This window comes from Pinus tabuliformis, chromosome Q (genome assembly GCF_031772625.1).
Source record: "Pinus tabuliformis cultivar Carrire ecotype Pingquan chromosome Q, CPIR1, whole genome shotgun sequence".
Classification (NCBI taxonomy): domain Eukaryota; kingdom Viridiplantae; phylum Streptophyta; class Pinopsida; order Pinales; family Pinaceae; genus Pinus; species Pinus tabuliformis.
This window is the reverse complement of record NC_142296.1, coordinates 841101381-841120456: the sequence shown is the minus strand read 5'-3', so window position 1 is coordinate 841120456 and position 19076 is coordinate 841101381. Positions and strand designations below refer to the sequence as shown.

Sequence of the window (19076 nt, the reverse complement as noted above, 5' to 3'; positions counted from 1 at the left end):
TTGCCGCTTTGTTCTCTCTTCATCAGTTGCAACCTTGCTATTTTTCCTCACACTGTCCATAACACAGTCTTGTAATATGTATAATATATTCTATTGTATCTTTAATGGTCCCTGGTCCTCATCTACTTCTCTTATTTGATAAGAGATATGCATGATCTGGAAATGAAAGCAATCAGCATCAAGAACTTGTCAGCTAAATACCACTAAGGGCATACTCAGCTATCTGAAATATTTTTAAAGAACCTGAGAACTGAGATAACTTCAGCATTAGAATGAGTGTTGTGTCTTGAATTTTCTCCAAACGATTTCACCTTGTTGCAATAATGCAAGAGAATGGTCTTCTGCGGTTATCAAGGCCCTAAATTCATGAGACATATTTACATGCAGATAGTTATTTATAAAAACCTTTTGTAAGATACCCTTTTTAGGATCTAGTTCAATAATCTCCCTCAAAATTTCATTCTTTTGACCATCATCCAGCATAATAGTCAGAGAAACCCTGTTTTTGTCTAGGTGTTGTACCACTGCAAACGCTTGCTACTCTGATGATAACAGTAGGCTCCACCTTGAAATCCACCTTGAGAACCAGAGGATGAGCCACCAGATTGTTGCTGTACAGTCTAGCCTATTTTCAAGGATGCCGCAGTTGCTGCATCAGTTTTTTGCTTTGATATCTTCAACATCATCATTAGCAATTGCTTTCTTTAAGTCTGTTACAGCTGACTCTATTTCAGAAATGACATCTGAAGAAAGTTTGTCTTTATATTCGCTCAAACTCTTCTCTACTGAGTATATCGTGCTGTCTGCAGCATTTCTAGCATCGATTAATGCCTTCTTTTCCTGATCTTTTTGAGCATGCATCTCAGCCTCTCTCACCATTTTCTGTATCTCGTCTTCTGTCAGTCCTCCAGACGACCGGATAGTGATATTCTGCTCCTTATTCGTGGCTTTGTCTTTAGCAGATACAGTCACAATACCGTTTGCATCAATGTCGAAGGTAACCTCTATTTGAGGTACACCTCTGGGTGCTAGTGGAATGCCAACAAGCTCAAACTCGCCAAGCAGCTTATTATCTGAAGCCATTTCCCACTCACCTTGCAATACTCTCACTCCTACCTGAGTTTGACCATCTGCAGCAATTGAAAACACCTGACTTTTCTTTGTTGGAATTGTGGTGTTTATGTTGATAAGCCGTGTAAATACACCATCAAGAGTTTCAATTCCCCATGACAGAGGAGTAACATCAAGAAGAAGTAACTCTTTCACATCACCATGAAGTATACCACCCTGAATGGCAGCACCCATGGCAACGGCCTCATCGGGGTTCACACTTTTACCACGGCATTTCTCCAACCTCTACCATAAACAAAAATAGCATTCTCCTTGTTATAAGTAGTAAAATCACTTCAAATGCTTTGACAAAATGACTGCGAGAGTAAAGCCTGTAATTCTCTGCAAATTTGATATGACGGACAACAAATCCTCTTCCAGTTGCTCTGTACTTGGCACCTCCATGTAGAAGAGTCCGGCCAAAATAATGAGTTCTTGTTCCAAGGGAAAATGTAAAAAACACAGAGCATAATTGCAGTTGCATTATCACGAAATTCACAAGAGCCTTCAGAAGTCCCTGTTCTAAGATGAACCCCATGATCATTGGCACCGCAGTAAATACACCAATTTGGAACAGGAACTGTGTATTGAGAGCTGCCTCCAGAGCTGTGCTATCCAAAGAACGAGCTTTGTCGGTGATTGCAATATCCAAACCAGACAGGGCCAGGTATGCTTTACCATAAAGAAAAACGTAGACTGTCAAGACTGTCAACATCGTACAAACATAAAAGCCAACAGTCGTGAAGTAGAACGACAACATCCTGAAAAAGTCAAAAAGCATTCCAAGTCTATATACATCTCTGCTAAGAACCTGTTCGCCATTGCCACCAGCGACTTTACCCTCAAACAGAGCAATTTGATTAAGTCCCACATCTCGTCCTTTTCCAACCTGAATGTACTCATGATGAGTGATATTTCCCTGTCTCAAAGTGGAGTTGAAGCCTGCATAAATATCTTCACTTATATTAATGACACGAGATGCCTTGCTTATGCCTCCTCGTGTGATATGAAAAATCCTATCAAAGACATCTGGATGTCCATAATGCATACGGACCTTGAGAGGATTTGCCAGGACACGTTGACCCAAAGTCACAAAACTTGTTTCCTGGTTAGACATGAACCAGGCTAAAGATGATACACTTCCAGTAAATACATGCTCACGAACACCAAGTATTATTGGGGGGCGAAGCCCATGATCACCATGAAATTCTTCAAGAATATTGCGCATTTTGAGAGCCTCCTTGAAATAGTTGTCTTGATTCATGTCAATTGTTCATCTATAACCTGGCAGTAATAACTTCTGAGTTCATTGCAAGCTGCAACAAGCTTTGTAATAAACTGTAACATGTATTTCTCCTTTGATTATACAAAAATATCAGAATGCCACGTCTTTGTGCGGTGTCAACCTTTGTCCATGTGTGAAGACAAAAGCTCCTCCAAGCTGCCTGACATATTTTGGACTGTAGTAAATGTGTTCACTTTATGACAAAAGTTTAAAGTTGCATTCGAATACATGTTTCCTCCACCTGTATTAACTTTGCTGAAGATTGATAATTTTGCAGGATCCCTTGAAGATATTCCATTTTCAACATTTCCACTTTCAGTTCAAAACTAGTGACTGAAATTGGATTATTTAGCTTCAGCAGTTTTGTGGCGCGCTACGAAACTGCTGAGATTTAATCATCACCGTCAGCAATTTCGTAGCGCACTACAAAACTGCTGAATTGTTTCAAACATCATAGTTTCAACCCAAAACTTTGCTATTTAAGCACTTTACTGTTAAAACCTCCAAATCTGAATGGGAACGTTTGAAAAGATTAATACCAAGCAAAACCATCAAAACTCTGAAACATATCCTTACTTGAAGTGAAATTTCTTTATGGAGATTCTTTTAGTTTTCTCAACTGTATCTTTAAGTCTTCAATTTGTTTCTTCTTGCTTCTAATCCCAGCTCTCAGTTGCCTGTTAACCATTCTGATGTATCTCACCTCCTTTTTCTTGCATTGCCGATATAATGGTAAGTGAAGATGACATGAGATATAAGCTTCTGTTCTGGCTGAAAAATAGGTCTTGGGAGAGAGCATCAAACTAATGTGAGCAGTTTGGAAATTAGAATTCTTAAGTGATAACAGTTACCTTTAATCCCGTATTCACCCAAATCAGCTTAAGTGTTCGATAACTTTAACATGCAACAAGATATGCTTTTCGTAAACAATTATTATTACATGTGTCCATATAACAAGATAAATCATGTAAAATTGCGCATCAATATAGTATTAATTCATAAACCCACCATTCATCATAACATAATAGCACATTCATTCATAACAGAAGGAAATAGATAAACACAAGAATTTCTGGAATGATCTTTTTATTAATACTTCAGTTCTTCTTACAGACTCAATACCTCCCTGCACACTCAGCTGCAGGGATCTGTGCACTTAGGTGGGGACTCTACTCTAGGCCTCTGCGCACACAACTTCAGAGCCTCTCTTCTAATCTAATAATTCTTCTCTCTTTCTTCTACTAACCCATTACATTCATCTTCATCCTTGGTTATCTGTTAAACTCTCTAAAACCCTCCTTTCTATACAATCCCATGGTCCGTAGACCATGGGTAGGTCTATACAAGCCGACACAACTTACATAAAAGAAGGGTAAAACCCTTTATGACACTTTACTATTTATGCGCTCCACGATCATAACTTGCAGAGAATTTACACTTTTTACAATAAAACTTGGGCTTTTTGCCCCAAAATTGACCCTAAGGGACCCTGTCCCAACAGGCCCCCAACACAAGTATCATGACTCGCCCCCCCGAGTCACTTTGATCGCGCGGAGATCTTACTGTGGAGACCTCCCAACTCTACTTGTGCTACTGCTACCTCAGCCACGCTTTGTGTGACTGCTTGTTTGATTTGGTCCACCACCTACTCTGTTGCTAGTCCTACGCTATCTTCCTTGATCTGCCCCTGCATTCTTTGTAGGCTTGCCAACTTTTCGTCAATGTTGGTGAAGATAACATAGGCCTCATCCACCCAAGGCCCCAATTTGGCCTTGAGTACTAGGTCCTTCCTTTGTGCTACCTCCACCTGTTCAAGCAACTATTTTGCATCATGCAACTTGGCCAATCACTCTGCTATAGTGACGACGCACACCATCGCTCTTGATTCATCATACCACTGTTTCAATTCACAAGATATTGTGTTTAACCTATCAAGGTTAGGATATTCCTACAACACCATGACTACCTCCATGGATTTCTCGAAAAGCACGATGCAATCCACCACTGCGGCATCCACTACTGCAACTCCATCCTTCACAGCAGCTTCGCGTTGTTCCCTAACCTCTAACGGAGTTGAAGGCTGTGAATTCAAATCTAATTTGTAATCTTCAGGATCAGTTCAAACTAAACCTTGGCCACTTTTGTCTTCGTGTCATGCACACCTGCAGCCAACTTCCTAATATTCGCGTTCACCAGCGATTCCTCTGGGATATGCAGCTCAAGGACTATTCTACATGCCTCGGCCACCACAGCCGCAGTTTGTTCGTTTTGTGCCTTAAATTTCTTCCATGCTTTCAACATTGTTGTTTTATCCACGAACATTTGTTCGTTGTTGACCTTATACTCGCTGATCATTCTCAGCACACACTGCTCCCAGGCCTTAATCTTTGCGATCACACCTGCTTGTAGTGTGTGAAGGAACTCACTAGGGAGTGTGGCCAAGTTGAGGTCCACATTCTTCAAAGTGCTGACAATAGCCTTGTCAGCGGCCACCTCTGCGCTCAAATCTCCATCAGGCAGTGCAACTGCCCAGAGATCCATTGACCGAACCATCTTCACTGCTTGAGTGGTCCTTGGTGCCAAACTAGTTGATGCAACATTGCTCTATATTGCACCTGCCTGGAGTCTAGTCGTTTGGATTTGCAGCTCGCGCAGACCCGCTTGGATTGTGCTTAGTGCCTACTTTTTCTACTGCTCAAACTGTTACAACATTTCTGCTATTGTATCTCGCACCTTATCTCCAATATAATCCAAGTCACCCTCTTTCACGGTAATTAGATCTAGTGATGACTTAGTGGCTTTTGTCTTCTTGCACGGTCCTTCCTTTTCCTGCTTGCTATATCCATTGATTCGGAAGGGAGTGCTCTTCTGCTCATCTTCGTTGCGCTTCTCTAACCACTCTTCTTCCTCCGTTTGGGGCGAAGGAGACTTCTAACTTCTTTCAGAGTTGTGCTCTTCTTGTTCTGCTTGTTCCTTTGCAGCATGCTCTGCTTCTACCTGGGCCTTCTCCTTGGCCTCTTTCTTCCTCTTCTCATCCAATAGTTGAACCTTTTGTTTGACCACTTAATTTTTCTTTTTCTTCGCAGAATTGCTAGTCCCGGCGGCCACATCAGATGTGGAATGCAACTCTATTCACCAACGCTTGATGACCTCTGCAATAGTGTTATCCGTAGCTAGGTAGGGTAAGTTGAACCATTTCTACTTGGGGTCCTTTTTCACCCAGATGTAAACATGGTGGAAGTCCACTTTGAACTCTGCATACCCCGAGAGTTGTTCAAACATGGTTGGTGACAACCGCGGCTTCTGGTTGATGGCCATGGAAATGATCGCCTCCATCAGTACCCAAAAGACTTTGCTCTCTATGATCTACACAATGTCCTTGGTGGCCCAGCGAGATGCAAACTTCGCTGCTTCTGGTATATATTTCTCCACAGGAGGAAACTGGCTATCCTCCAAAAAATCCAACACGACCAACAAAACTAAGAGAAACAACCACGAATAGTGAAAGGTCTTACTATCGTTCTGTGCTTCTTTGTAGTTTGCGAGGAACTCACTACACATGTAGCATGCCAAGTTGAACTATATGCCCTCCATGCACTGGGCTGCCAATGAAACCACTAGTGTCGGCACCTCGTCCGTGTGGCACTTCCGCATAATTTTTCCAGCCAGAATCTGCATGGCAATCTTGACTATTGGGTCAGTAATGCCGGTAATCGAATACCCACATGGCTTTTTGACAAGTTTAAACTTGGCCTTCATCTTCTCAGCAAGGTCGCGCTCGCTCGTCTTTCCACAAAACGCCTTGAACAAATTCAATCTAGATTGTGGTAATAATGTCATTCGATGGATCAGCATATCTGTGATAGGGATCGACTCATTTAACCACAAGTTCCCGTCATGTACCAGGCACAAGAACTGCTTAATGACAATCAGGTTGATATTTGGCTGATAATAGTGCGACACCCATTACAGGTTCAACAACCCTGACTTGTTGACTCCTGGAATCCATTCCACGAACTCCAACTCCTTGTAGAAAATGCTTTGCATGAAGGTGTCAGTAGCAAGGTGGGGGAACACTCATGGTCCTCTAAATCCCAGTCTTCAAGCTTCAAGTGTGAGACCCATGCCAAGCATGGACCTTCAAAGGTGATATTATCTGGTAATAAGGATGTGTTGAGGGAGAAATGTCTGAAATCTAGGTCCTTTAGGACCTTCACCTTGCCCTTGCATGCAGGGATATACTCCGGTAGCTTAGAAATAGGGTCCACCCCGTCAATGTCAATATCCTCTGCACCTTACTCTACCTCCAGATCCACCACTTTCCCCTTCTCCTTCACACTCAGCTTTTATTTTGGTTGCACCTGTGTAGTTGCATGATTTCACGATGACTCGTGCATTGGCATCGGCTTCTTTAGCTTATCCTTCTTCGGCTTGGGGGCCTCTCTCGTCGGTGTAGGATTTGACCTAGGCAACCTCGACATTGTCAGCACTACTGTTGGAACCTCCATACTCATTACTTCGAGAGCAACTCCCTCAGAGGTGATAGCTCCCCAGTACTAGCGGTTTTTGTTGGACCTGGTCCTAACATGATATCGTGAATAAGATTTCTGTCTGTCTCGGGATACTGATCAAACATGGGGCTTACGAGAAAATCCTCAAAGAACTCACGGTTCATGCACAACAGACAACACAACACATAAATTCTCAGAATACAAAGTGTTTCTCCCTGGACGGCCACGTGTATTTTATAGGCAGATTTGAATTCAAATTCGACCGTTCTCCCCAAAATCCATCCATAAATGCTAGATTGGTGGCATATTTCTAAATATTTCACTCTTAGTTTCAACCTTAAATGCTGGCCGCCCGCTCCTCTTAACCATCTTCTGGCAGTCCAATCATGAACAGTGATGGCAACGGTCACTTTCTGGCTGCGTTGTGTGGTCTCTCCTTCTATATCATACCTCCCTTCGTGCTTCTTTTGGTACTGTGACACCCTCCTATTTCGCGCAGAGTCCGCGTCGCACAGCTCTACACACCAGACAATGTAGTTTATAGTCCCGTGCCTCCTTGCAGCTACCTGGAGTGCTAAGACTGTGCTACCGTCATGTAGTCATTGGACTAGATCTCCAGTGTATGGCTTCAATTGACTTCCATTTACCTTTCCCAGAAATGGATCTCCATTCAATTTCACAAGCTGAACTGCTCCACCATTAGTAATTTCTTTGATAACGTATGGTCCCAGCTAGTGCATTTGAAATTTTCCTGGAAACTTATCAAACTTACTATCATATAAAAAAAAAAAATCATTCCCTTAAAGCTGTTCAATTTGATGTGCCAATCGTGCCAAGATATTCCGCGTTCCTTCTGAACTTGTTGATGGAATCCAGCCAAAAATCTATCTTCCTCAAGCTTTATCAGCTGCACAAGATTCTCTTGTAAATCTCCACGGTCCACCATCCCTGTGAACACTATGCATAGACTAGGCATGATATACTCCATAGGTATCATAGCCTCTATGCCATAGACCAACCTAAACATTATTTGACCAGTAAGCTTCTTACAAGTAGTTCTATAAGCCCACAATACCGTTGCTACATGTACGTCCCAATCATTTCTCTGTGCATTGAAAAACTTTGTCAGCGCATTCTCCAATATCTTATTAAATTCTTCAACCATCCCATTGGCCTGAGGATGATATGGCGTACTCTTCTAGTGATAAACTTGGAATTCTTCTATCGGTGTGTTGATCGTTTCATTGAGGAAATGCGTGCCACGATCACTCATCAAAATCTTTGGGCAACCAAACCTAGTCAACACATATTCAAATAAGAACTTCATTATTCTTGCCCCTATACAGTCATTCATGAAGCTATGCCTCTACCCATCTGGTCAAATACTCATTCATAGTGATGAAATACTGCGCACCTATCTTCTTTCTCGAAGGCTGAATCGGTCCTACAAAGTCGATTTCTCATTTCTCAAATGGCTTCAATGATACCTGCGGATTCAAAGACAGCTCATCCCTTCATGATGGCCTATCAGTTCTTTGACATGCATTGCATGCCCTACAATATGCTTTGGAATCCTTATGTAATGTTGGCCACCACAACCCAGCCGTAAAATCTTCTGTGTTGTTGCTTTTCCTACATAATTTCCTCCTGCAGCACCTCCATGAGCTTCAACTAGGATACTGCTTCGTTCAAAATCAGGCACATACTGTCGCAATATCTCTTCCAATCCCATCTTATACAAGTGACCTACAATAATAGAAAAATATGTCACGTGCACCACCAATTCATTCTTCTATTGACTAGTGTATCCTTCTGGAGCCATTCCCGTAGTGAGGAAATGGATAACGTCTACAAAGTTATTGTCCACTGCGTGCACCACAAAGAGATGCACATCAGGCATCCCTTCTTCTAAATTGGTAGGCTCCTCTCCTATTCAATGCGCGATAGATGGTCTCGCCCTGCATTCAATTTCCTTGGCTTCACAATTACTTGGAAATCATACTCTTGAAACAACAACATCCATCTGCATAATTTCCCCCCCAAACATAGGCTTGTTGACTAGGTACTTTAATGCATAATGGTTTGTATACATCTTAAAGTGTCTACCTAGCAGGTAATGTCTGAATTTCTGGAGCATGTAGACCATAGCCAACCCTTCGCACTCTGTCGTCGAGTAATTTTCTTCAGCCTTAGACAACTACCTACTCGCAAATTCTATCGGGTGATCCTTGGTGATCCAAATCTGAAGCCGGTAGAACTGCATGCGGTTGTCGTTTCCTAGATCTACTGTTTCTGACTGCTTTCGGGCCGAGAGGACTTCTTTGTTGTGTTCGAAGCATCTGTTCCAGTGAGGAACCCCTTTCGTTTAACGCGAAAAGGTTTCCGGTAGCCCTATCTGCGTCATTTTTAAGATCTGGAGGTATACAGTGTTTATCTGCAGTTTACTGTTATTTTCTCTCTGGTTATTTCGGTTTCTGTTTATTTAGCTTTTTTTAATTACCGGATCTATACCTTTCATTTCTGTGTATGCTCTTTGTCCTGCGACTCTGTGCGATCTGGGCAAATCAGAAACAGAAAGGAAGTTAAGGAATTTAAGGAAGTTTTTTTTCTCATGCGTATGCTCCTTTCCCTGCACCTTAGTGTGATCTTGGAAAATCAGAAACATTGAGAAAAATATTTAGTTTCTGGCTAAAGCTAACTTCGAGCTGTAAGGTTCGTTTTTCTTTGCATATTCGTGTTGGGTTTTGTGTTTCTGTTTTGTAGGAAAAAAAGAGCTTTCTCAAGGCAAGCACGCAACCCAAGGCCCCGCCCCCACCCTCTCTCTCTCTCTCTCTCTCTCTCTCTCTCTCAAATTTTTTGTATAGCTCAATTGGTTCAAAGCTATTTTAAAAGAGTAGAGGTCTTGGGTTCAAATCTCCATTTTGTAGGGGCGTTTTTTTTCATTCCCGCACATTCGCGCACTTTGCCGGCAACTTCAACAATTTTTTTTCAAAAAGCCATAACTTCTTCATCCGGAAGCCTTTTTCAGAGCCGTTTTTTTTAAAACAGCCTAATTTTTCGAGATTTATGCATTGGAACACTTACTTTCAGCATCTTCAGCTTTAGTTTTTTTTAAAATGGAAATTCCATGCCAAGTCATTCTTGACAGCACTAACTACTTCCAATGGATAGCCTACATGGAATATTTACTTAGAAGTAAAGGTCTCTACAGAATAGCCACAGGCCAAGAGAAGAAACCAAAAGATGAAGACAAGGCTACAAAATGGGAAAATAGACAAGATCAAGCACGTGGTTTGATAGGAATGTCTATTTCTCCTGATCTTAGATTCCATATTGCAGAACTTGATACTCCTCATGAAGCATTGGAACAAATCACTAAAGTTTTTGGGATTAAAAATGAAATTAGAGCCCATCAACTTGAAAATGAGTTGCTTACATTGGATCCTAATAATTTTTCTTTCATTGAAGATTTCTTGTCCAAATTCAAGACCCTTAGATATCTCTTGGAAGGTGTTAAGGTTAAGAAAGAAGATAGTAACCTTATTTATTCCATTCTTACTAAGTTGGGACCAGCCTACTCTGTATTTGTTTCCACCTTCCATTCTACACGGGAAGCTTTCATTTGTCAAGGAAAAGACTATAAGGCCCCTTCCTTTGACTCTTTTTGTGATTCTTTAATAAGAGAACAAGAAAAACTCTTACACCTTGGTCTTCTTAATCTTGGAAACTCTTCCAAGAAAGCGTTAGCCACCCAGCAGCAACCAAATTCAAAGAATCCTAAGAAGTCATATCCTAAAAAGAATGGTCCTAAACCAAACAAGGGTCCTTAGCAAACTCACCCTCAAAATGAAAGATCATTTCAGCAAAATGATAAGACCAATAAAAACAAATGGAAGAAGACTGATAGACATTGTAACTTTTGTAATCGAGATGGCCACTTAGAATCTAAATGCTTTAAGAAGATGGAAGCCTTGGAAGCCGTAATGAAGAAACATAACATCCATGTGGAGCATTCTTCAACTTCAAGTTCAACTTCATCTTCAGGAATGACACTTTCTGCATGTCGTTGTCAATCGGCTCAGTCTGGTTATGCATTAAATGTATCTTCTTCTTCTCATTCTCATGAGTGGCTCATTGATTCTGGAGCCTCTTATCACATGGCCAAAAACAAAGCCATGTTTTCTTCTTTAAATGATTGTAACACCAAAAATATATATGTTGGTGATGATAGATATCTTAATGTTGTAGGGACTGGAACTGTTCATCTAGACAATGGTCAGTTTAATGATGTATTATGTGTTCCAACCTTATCCTGCAACCTTCTATCTGTATATCAGATAACTCATTCAGGTGAAGGTAAAATTGTTGAATTTTCACCTCATGATGTTGTAATCAAGGATCTAAGAGATCCTAAACAGATTCTAGCTATTGGTATTGCTGATGATTCCACAAGGTTGTATAAGTTTCACAACTTTGGGTCATCAAATCTTCCCTCAGTATTTGTTGCTCATAATGATGAAGTGAGCAAACTTTGGCATGAGCAATTTGGTCACGTAAACTATCGCTCCCTTTAGCATCTATGTAAAGAAAATATGGTGGCAGGTCTTCCTATGGTATCTTGCAGAGATGGTGTTTGTTCCGGATGTGTACTCGGAAAACATCATCGGGACAGTTTTGAAAAACGTGCCTCTTGGCACGCCTCAGCCCCTTTACAGCTTGTGCACAGTGATTTATGTGGTCCACTTCCTGTTGCTTCATTCTCTGGCTGCAAGTATTTCTTAACTTTCATTGATGATTTCTCCAGACGCACTTGGGTATACTTCTTAAAACTCAAGAGCGAAGTATTTAACACATTTTTGGCCTTCAAAGCCTTTGTTGAAAAACAATCTGGACATCAAATTCTTAAGCTAAGAACTGATAATGGTGGAGAATATGTTAAAAACACATTCATCAACTTTTGCACCGAAAATGGAATTCAAATGCAACATACTGTTCCATACACTCCACAACAAAATGGTGTAGCTGAAAGGAAAAATCGCACCTTAAAGGAAATGGCTAATTGTATGCTGCAATCTAAAGGACTCAGTCTTAGTTTTTGGGTCGAAGCAATTAATTGTGCAAATTATATAATAAATCGCACTCCTACTAAGGTTCTAAAGAATCTCACTCCAGAAGAAGCTTGGAGTTCCATTAAACCAGATGTAAGTCACTTTCGTGTTTTTGGAAGTGAAGCATGGGCCCATATTCCAGATGAAAAGCATAAATCTTTAGAACCTAAGAGTGAGAAATGTACTTTTGTTGGATATTCTGAAGATGTAAAAGGTTATAGACTTATTCCATTTAAGTCCAAAAATGTTATCATTAGAAGAGATGTAAAATTTGATGAAAATAAATCGGCCTGTGAGCCTAGTCCGGCGGATGTGCCACCTCTTCCTATCTCTTCTACTTTTGAAAACATTTCTTCTTCAGATGATGAAAGTGAGGATGAAAATCCTCCCCCACCTTCTCAGGATCCTCAACTTCCAAGATGGGTCCGTGCTACTCGGGATGCAGCAGGTGATCTTGCCGGTGATCCTACAGATCAGCGATGTACACGTTCTCAGTTTGAAAGAGCCTCTTCTTTACTGGCTCAAGCTCCAGTAAATCATGATCCTGACACTTTTGCAGAAGCTTCAGGCCATCCACATTGGGAAGCAGTTATGAATGAAGAATATCATTCATTGTTGGCAAATGATACATGGGATCTTGCTCCTCTACCAAAGGGACGCAAACTTGTTAGATGTAAATGGGTTTACAGAACCAAGTATGGACCAGATGGGAAAGTAGATAAACATAAAGCTCGTCTTGTTGCTAAGGGTTTTTCACAGGTTGAAGGCATTGACTACACTGAAACCTTCTCCCCTTTTGCCAAAATGAACTCTATCCGCCTTGTTCTTTCCCTTGCTGCCTCTTTAAAATGGGAATTCCATGAGATGGATGTTAAATCTGCCTTCTTGCACGGGGACTTGCATGAAGAAATCTATATGGAACAACCCATTTGCTTCATCCAAACAGACTCCAGCCTTGTATGTCGACTTAAGAAATCCCTTTATGGTCTCAAGCAAGCTCCTCGGGCTTGGTATGCCAAAATGGATAGCTTTCTTTTAGAATCTGACTTTTCTAGGTGTTATTCTGACAATACTGTCTACACCAAGAAAGTGGGCAACTCTCTTATCATCCTTGTTCTTTATGTTGATGATCTTATTCTTACTGGTAGTGATCCCAACCTTATAAACCATGTGAAGTCCAGCCTTAAAAAGGAATTTGAAATGATAGACTTAGGACACTTACACTATTTTCTCGGTCTTCAAGTCTTGCAATCCAAGGAGGGTATTTCCCTTTCCCAGTCCAAGTATGCTTGTGATATTCTTCGTCATTTTCACATGGAAGACTGTAAGCCAGCCCCTTCTCCCTTTCATTCTGGAGTCAAACTTTCAGTCTCTTGTACTTCTCCTAAAGTAGATGCTACCTTATACCGTCAACTTGTAGGAAAACTCTTGTATTTAACCCATACTCGTCCTGACCTTTCCTTTTTTGTTGGCCTTGTTGCTCATTTTATGCAAAACCCCCGTGAAAGTCATTGGAAAGCAGCTAAAAGAATACTTCGTTATGTTCGAGGTACAGTACAGTTTGGGATTCATTACAGTGCCAAAGCAGCTCCTCTATTAGTTGGTTTCACTGATTCTAATTGGGCTGGTGACCCTGATGATCGGAAGTCTACTGCCGGTTATGTCTTCACTCTTGGTTCAGGACCTATTACATGGGCTTGTAAGAAACAGGCTACCATTTCTCTTTCATCAGCAGAAGCAGAGTATCATGGTGTCGTGGAAGCCAGTAAGGAAGCCTTGTGGCTTCGTCAGATCCTATCAGAGTTTGGCTTTGAGCAGCAGCATCCAACCACACTTTGGTGTGATAATCAAAGTGCCATTCAGCTATGCAAAGATCCAGTCCAGCATCAGCGCAACAAACACATTGAACTACACATGCACTTCATCAGAAAGCTCATTCATGACCATGTTCTTGAAGTGCAATATTGTTCAACAGATGATCAGGTTGCAGACATCTTCACAAAGGCTCTCACAGAGGCGAAGTTCACTAAACTTCGATATATGCTTGGAGTTCAGGAAGTTGTCACTAAGGGGGGATAGGCTCTAGTGCCTCCTTCCTTCTCCTATTGTGTCATATTTGTAAATCCTTCAATCCTATCCCAAGTTGTTCTTAAGGGGGGATGTTAGGATATTCCGACACATAGGATATAGTTAAGTTCAACTTGGTCTAGTGTAGAGTTAGGTATAGAGTTAGGTAAAGTGTGTTTCTTTACCGTTGTACATTTTGTAACTTACAATCCGACGGTCACGATATGTAGTGATCTGACGGTTCACTCTCTCCTCGGTATTACGGACACTTGATCCGTGGCTTGACACCCGATTGGTCCATGAGTTCTATTTAAAGCGAATGGAGGGTCATTGTTCGGGTAATCCGTGCATGAGAGAAGCTTATGTAAATTTTCATTCTTTGATTAATAAATTGCCTGTAGTAGCCACGTTGGCACAGGCCGTGGACTGTTTCCCTCTTTGAGGGTTTTAACCACATCAAAAATACTGGTGTATTGATTTGTGATCTGGTTGTGGGCGGTGTCCCTTTGGTGTTCTTTCTAAGGAACTTACCCTGTAAATTCCTACAATCCAATTCTCCTTCACCAACTTGTGTCAGCACTACTCCCAACATGATACATGACCCATATACATGAGCATGAAATTCCTTCTTCCAATCCAGGAAGATTAGGATCGGCATGGTAACTGTTTTCTCCTTTAATACATCCAAACTCCATTGACATTTTTCATCCCAATAGAATGTAGTGTCCTTCAATAGCTTATCCCTCAACGCGGTAATCTGGTCATAGCTCTTCATGAACTTTCAATAGTATCTAGTATGACCCAGCGTTGCGCGTAGCTGTTAAATACTCATTAGCACCTCCAAATTAATTATGCCCGCGATCTTAGCAGCGTCCACCATTAATCCTTCTTTGCACACTACATGACCTAGCAAGATTCTAAAAGGGATGCAAAATAAGCACTTCTTCAATTTTCGCGCAATTTGATACCTTTAACATGTATCCAACATCAAGCGCAAACTAGCTACATGGCGTTTTACTAGTCCAAACACTATCCAATCATCAAAATATACCTCCAAAAACTTGTGAATGAACTCTTTGAGTGTCGCAATGACTACGCACGAGAAGGTTGTCGACACATTCTTAAGTCAAAAAGGCATTACCGTATACTGAAAGAATCCCCATTCAGTCGCGAATGTAGTCTTACTCCTATCTTCTGGTGCGATATTTATCTGATGGTATCCAGAGAACCCATCCGTGAATTCCCGCCAACATTATCCAACACTTCATCTGTGAATGGAGTTAGGAAAGGATCATGAACACAAGAATCATTCAACTTTCTGAGATCTACGTAAATCCTTATTTCATCCTTCTGCTTCTTTTCCTGAACTACCATTGGACTCACCCAATCAGATTCCTCCACTGGTTCAATAATACCCACTGCCAACATCTTGTCTAACTTCACGCATACCTTTTCCTTGTACTTAGGATTAAGGCGATATGACCTGTGCTTAATAGGCTTCACATCTCATTTCAACATTATTTTCATCACCCCCAAATTGCCTATGATGCTTTTTAAGTCTAGAAACTTTTTGGGATGCAAATCCTAATATTCACGGAGCAACTTAACAACCTTATCAACCGTATTATCGTCCCATTAGTCCCTTATCTTCGCAAACTTCGGCTTTGCCTTTGTTCCAATGTTCACTTGTATAGTTTTTAGCAGTGCGGTGATATCTTGATTCTCTATCTGCGTCCCTTAACTTCACACTGAACTTCTACCTCTGGGATATTAATGTTCCTTGGATCCTCATATTCTTATTCAGCAGTAATATTGTAGCACTCCAGCGCATGGCACAATCGGGTGGTCCAATCTAGTTGAATCAAATCCAAGGGATCCTGTGGTATTCAGAAGATCATTGCCTTGACCTCCTGCAATGCTTTATCAATGCATTCAAATCCATCCTCAAAGTTGAATGTCATAAAAAATCCCTGTCTCAATATGTACCACTCTTCAGTGTCATGGCGGAACTCTGTTTCCAGGTACCAATTCATTGGTATTACGTCCAAAGTGTGACAGAAAAAATTCACCCACTCCGGTTGTGGCTCTGCTCCATAAGCATCAATCCATTTTGATAAGTGATTGCACAAATCACTCCTCCCACCATATTTCTTTGTCAGTCACACTTTTGGGTGACCAAACCGCAACCTCATCATTATTTTGTATTCACGCCATCCATAAAAACTGTCTTTGTGTGTGCCCCACCATCTTGCAGGCATAGCACGCAATGCCAAATCCAAGGCTTGGAAGTGATGCTTCTCTGGTACTTCCCTTTCAAATGCATCCAAAAATTTATCTATGTTAGTTAGACCATCATAATAAGGAAAAATCCTTACCTCTGACGATACACAATGCAACGATTTAGTTATCATGTTACAACACAACGTAGATACTTCATGCAACCTATTATGCCAGTGTTCCAACTCCTCATCTGAATCTGATGTATAGGAACTTTCGTGGTCCCATACAATGCGTCCATCTATTGTCGGGTTCACCCAATCTTGGTCTCGCATTGTTATTTTGTAGATCTGGTCCAAATCATCATCACTTTCATAATCGCGGAATGGTTCAGTATAACGCAGTCCTTTTGCAAGGTCCAAAGGTACTACTACGCGGAGCGATTTCCTCTCAGATGACATTGTCCGCTTCTTCAAATTGATCACCTCATTCATGTCAATAGCCCAATCAATCCCCAGGAGCACGGGGTAGGGGTTGCTGCCATCAACAATCTCTATCACTTCAAAATTAGCTAACGTGCTAGCGCCTTCAATATCTACTGCCACTCCTTGGAATCTTCCCATGGGGATAATCTTCTGCTAATTTTCCATCCTCAATTGAATCGGAGACCACTGTAGCATAGGTCTCCCAATTCTCTCCCATGTCTATTTAGGAAAAACATTTGCATCCGACCCCAAATCCAGAATAACTTGATCCATTTCATACTCCCTTATGTGCGCAGTGAGCCTCATATCACGTCCTGTTCTTGCCTTATTCTTACCAATTTTTCTGACTACGCCTGGTCCTTCAAGAGCATTTTCTTTTCCAACACACTTATTTATTAATTCTTGTAATCCTTTCAGGACCTTGGTGTAGCATAGCAACTTCATACAAGTCTTGAAGAATGTTGTAAGCATGGAGGGGTCCATTTCTTCAGAAAGCTTATCGTGGCTTCCTGAGGTAGAGGCCTCAACGAAGCTTTTCTTTACTTACATGAAAGTTTCTTTCACGCACTCCAAATCAAATCCAACCTCCTTTTCTGTAACTTTGAAAACCCACTTACTTTCTTCAGAATGCTTTCCTTTATCCTCACCAGCCGTCATTCCACTTTGCAGCACAATATTCACACTAGGATCTTCTTTGCGGGGTTCAGCCTTCATCATCTGTAGGTTTTGGGTAGGCTGCTGAGGTTGTGCCCTTTTCTTCTATATTTTAGCTATAAATACAGGGAAATACTCTGTCACATGGTCAAACTAAGTATAGTATAGGTAGGACATGTGCATTGGGCTCATACACTCCCGTGTGTAGTGTACTCGCACTCCACAATTGTAGAAAATAACTTGTACCTGACCTCTCGTAGGTCCTCCTCCACCTTGGCCTCATCTACGCACCTGATATCCTCCTCACAATCCCCTGACACCTTGATCCATAGGCCAAGTTTCTTTCTGTATTCTATATGTGGTCATTCTTTCCATCATCAACTCATAGCTACAACAGTTACGCTCATCGTGTCCCATTGATTTTCAAAAGTTGCAGAAGAGATGTTGCGGTGTCTGTACAAGTTTCTGCAGCAAGTGAGAATTGGTTGTTACATGTTTTACAACTACCTAACAGATAGCGCACCATAGCATGGGCCCTATACTTGGTTCTACTTGAGCTTCCAGCCTTAGAGACATTGACCCTCCTCCTACAACATAATTCACGAAGAGAGGGCAATGATCTTTATCACGCCCTTGGCTTTTACACATTAGGAATCAAACTTCTTCATGCACCTTTGGCCAAGCCGCTCTATCCTTCTTCAGACTTTGGAACTCTAGGCAAATATTATGCAACTCTGCATGAATCTGCTGAACTTTGAAAGCAACATCTTGAATCGGTGTCTCATCCAATCTCATCGCAATCTCCATGGCTTCCACCTGGGTCCCAATCTTTTGCTGTGATAAAGCAACCCTTAGGTGAAGCAAGAGCGAAGCTACAAACCATTCATGATGTTGTCCATCCATAAGATTCATGTTAGCTTCACGGATTTGTAATTTCAATCTCTGATCCAGCTACTATGGCGTTTCACCAGGCCTCATCATGATTTCCTTGAATCTAATGACCAATTGCGATTCAGACTTTGGCCTACTGAATTCCTTTTTCAGCAGAGTCTAAATGTCTGCTAAGGGAGCCGTCGAGCCATCAATACAATACTTAATGTACCATGTTAGTACACGATCCTGTAGAGCAGTAACCAATGTTGCTTTCTTCATCTGATCGTCTATAATATTCTAGGCTGTCCACATGGCCTTCACAACGAACCAAAACTAGTCAGGGTCCTCATTTCCCAAGCCCTTGAAAACAAGAAATTCACTGTATTCGCTATATTGAATGGTGGCAGAGGTGGTGGCAATGTGGGTGAAGGTGTATGCTGTGGAGGTGAAGATGGAGGTGGTGTGGGCGGATGGGGTATTCGCAGGAACCCTTGCCCTATTAACTGGATGACGCTCTATGGTGAAGCCTGTGTTGCTCCTTCATCGTCACTCAAAGGGGGCTCAATCAACGGGCTATATTCAAGACCTATTCTCCCTCTATCCCTGAATAGCTTTCCACTTTGCATAGTTGAAAACATGTGTGATCTTATCTTCAGAGGCTTCCAATCTCCGCACTAACTCCTGGGTCCACACTATTAGACCGTCAAGCTTCCACCTTCCCTGGGCATCTCCCAATTTAGCGATCCACTCGTATAGCTCGATCAGG

The 19076-nt window shown here is 41.5% G+C and overlaps 1 pseudogene; it reads right to left on the bottom strand.

The window, feature by feature from the left end:
- Positions 1-509: 509 nt before the first annotated feature.
- LOC149222213 (heat shock 70 kDa protein, mitochondrial pseudogene) lies at positions 510-2303 on the bottom strand (annotated as a pseudogene).
- Between the last annotated feature and the right edge of the window lie 16773 nt (positions 2304-19076).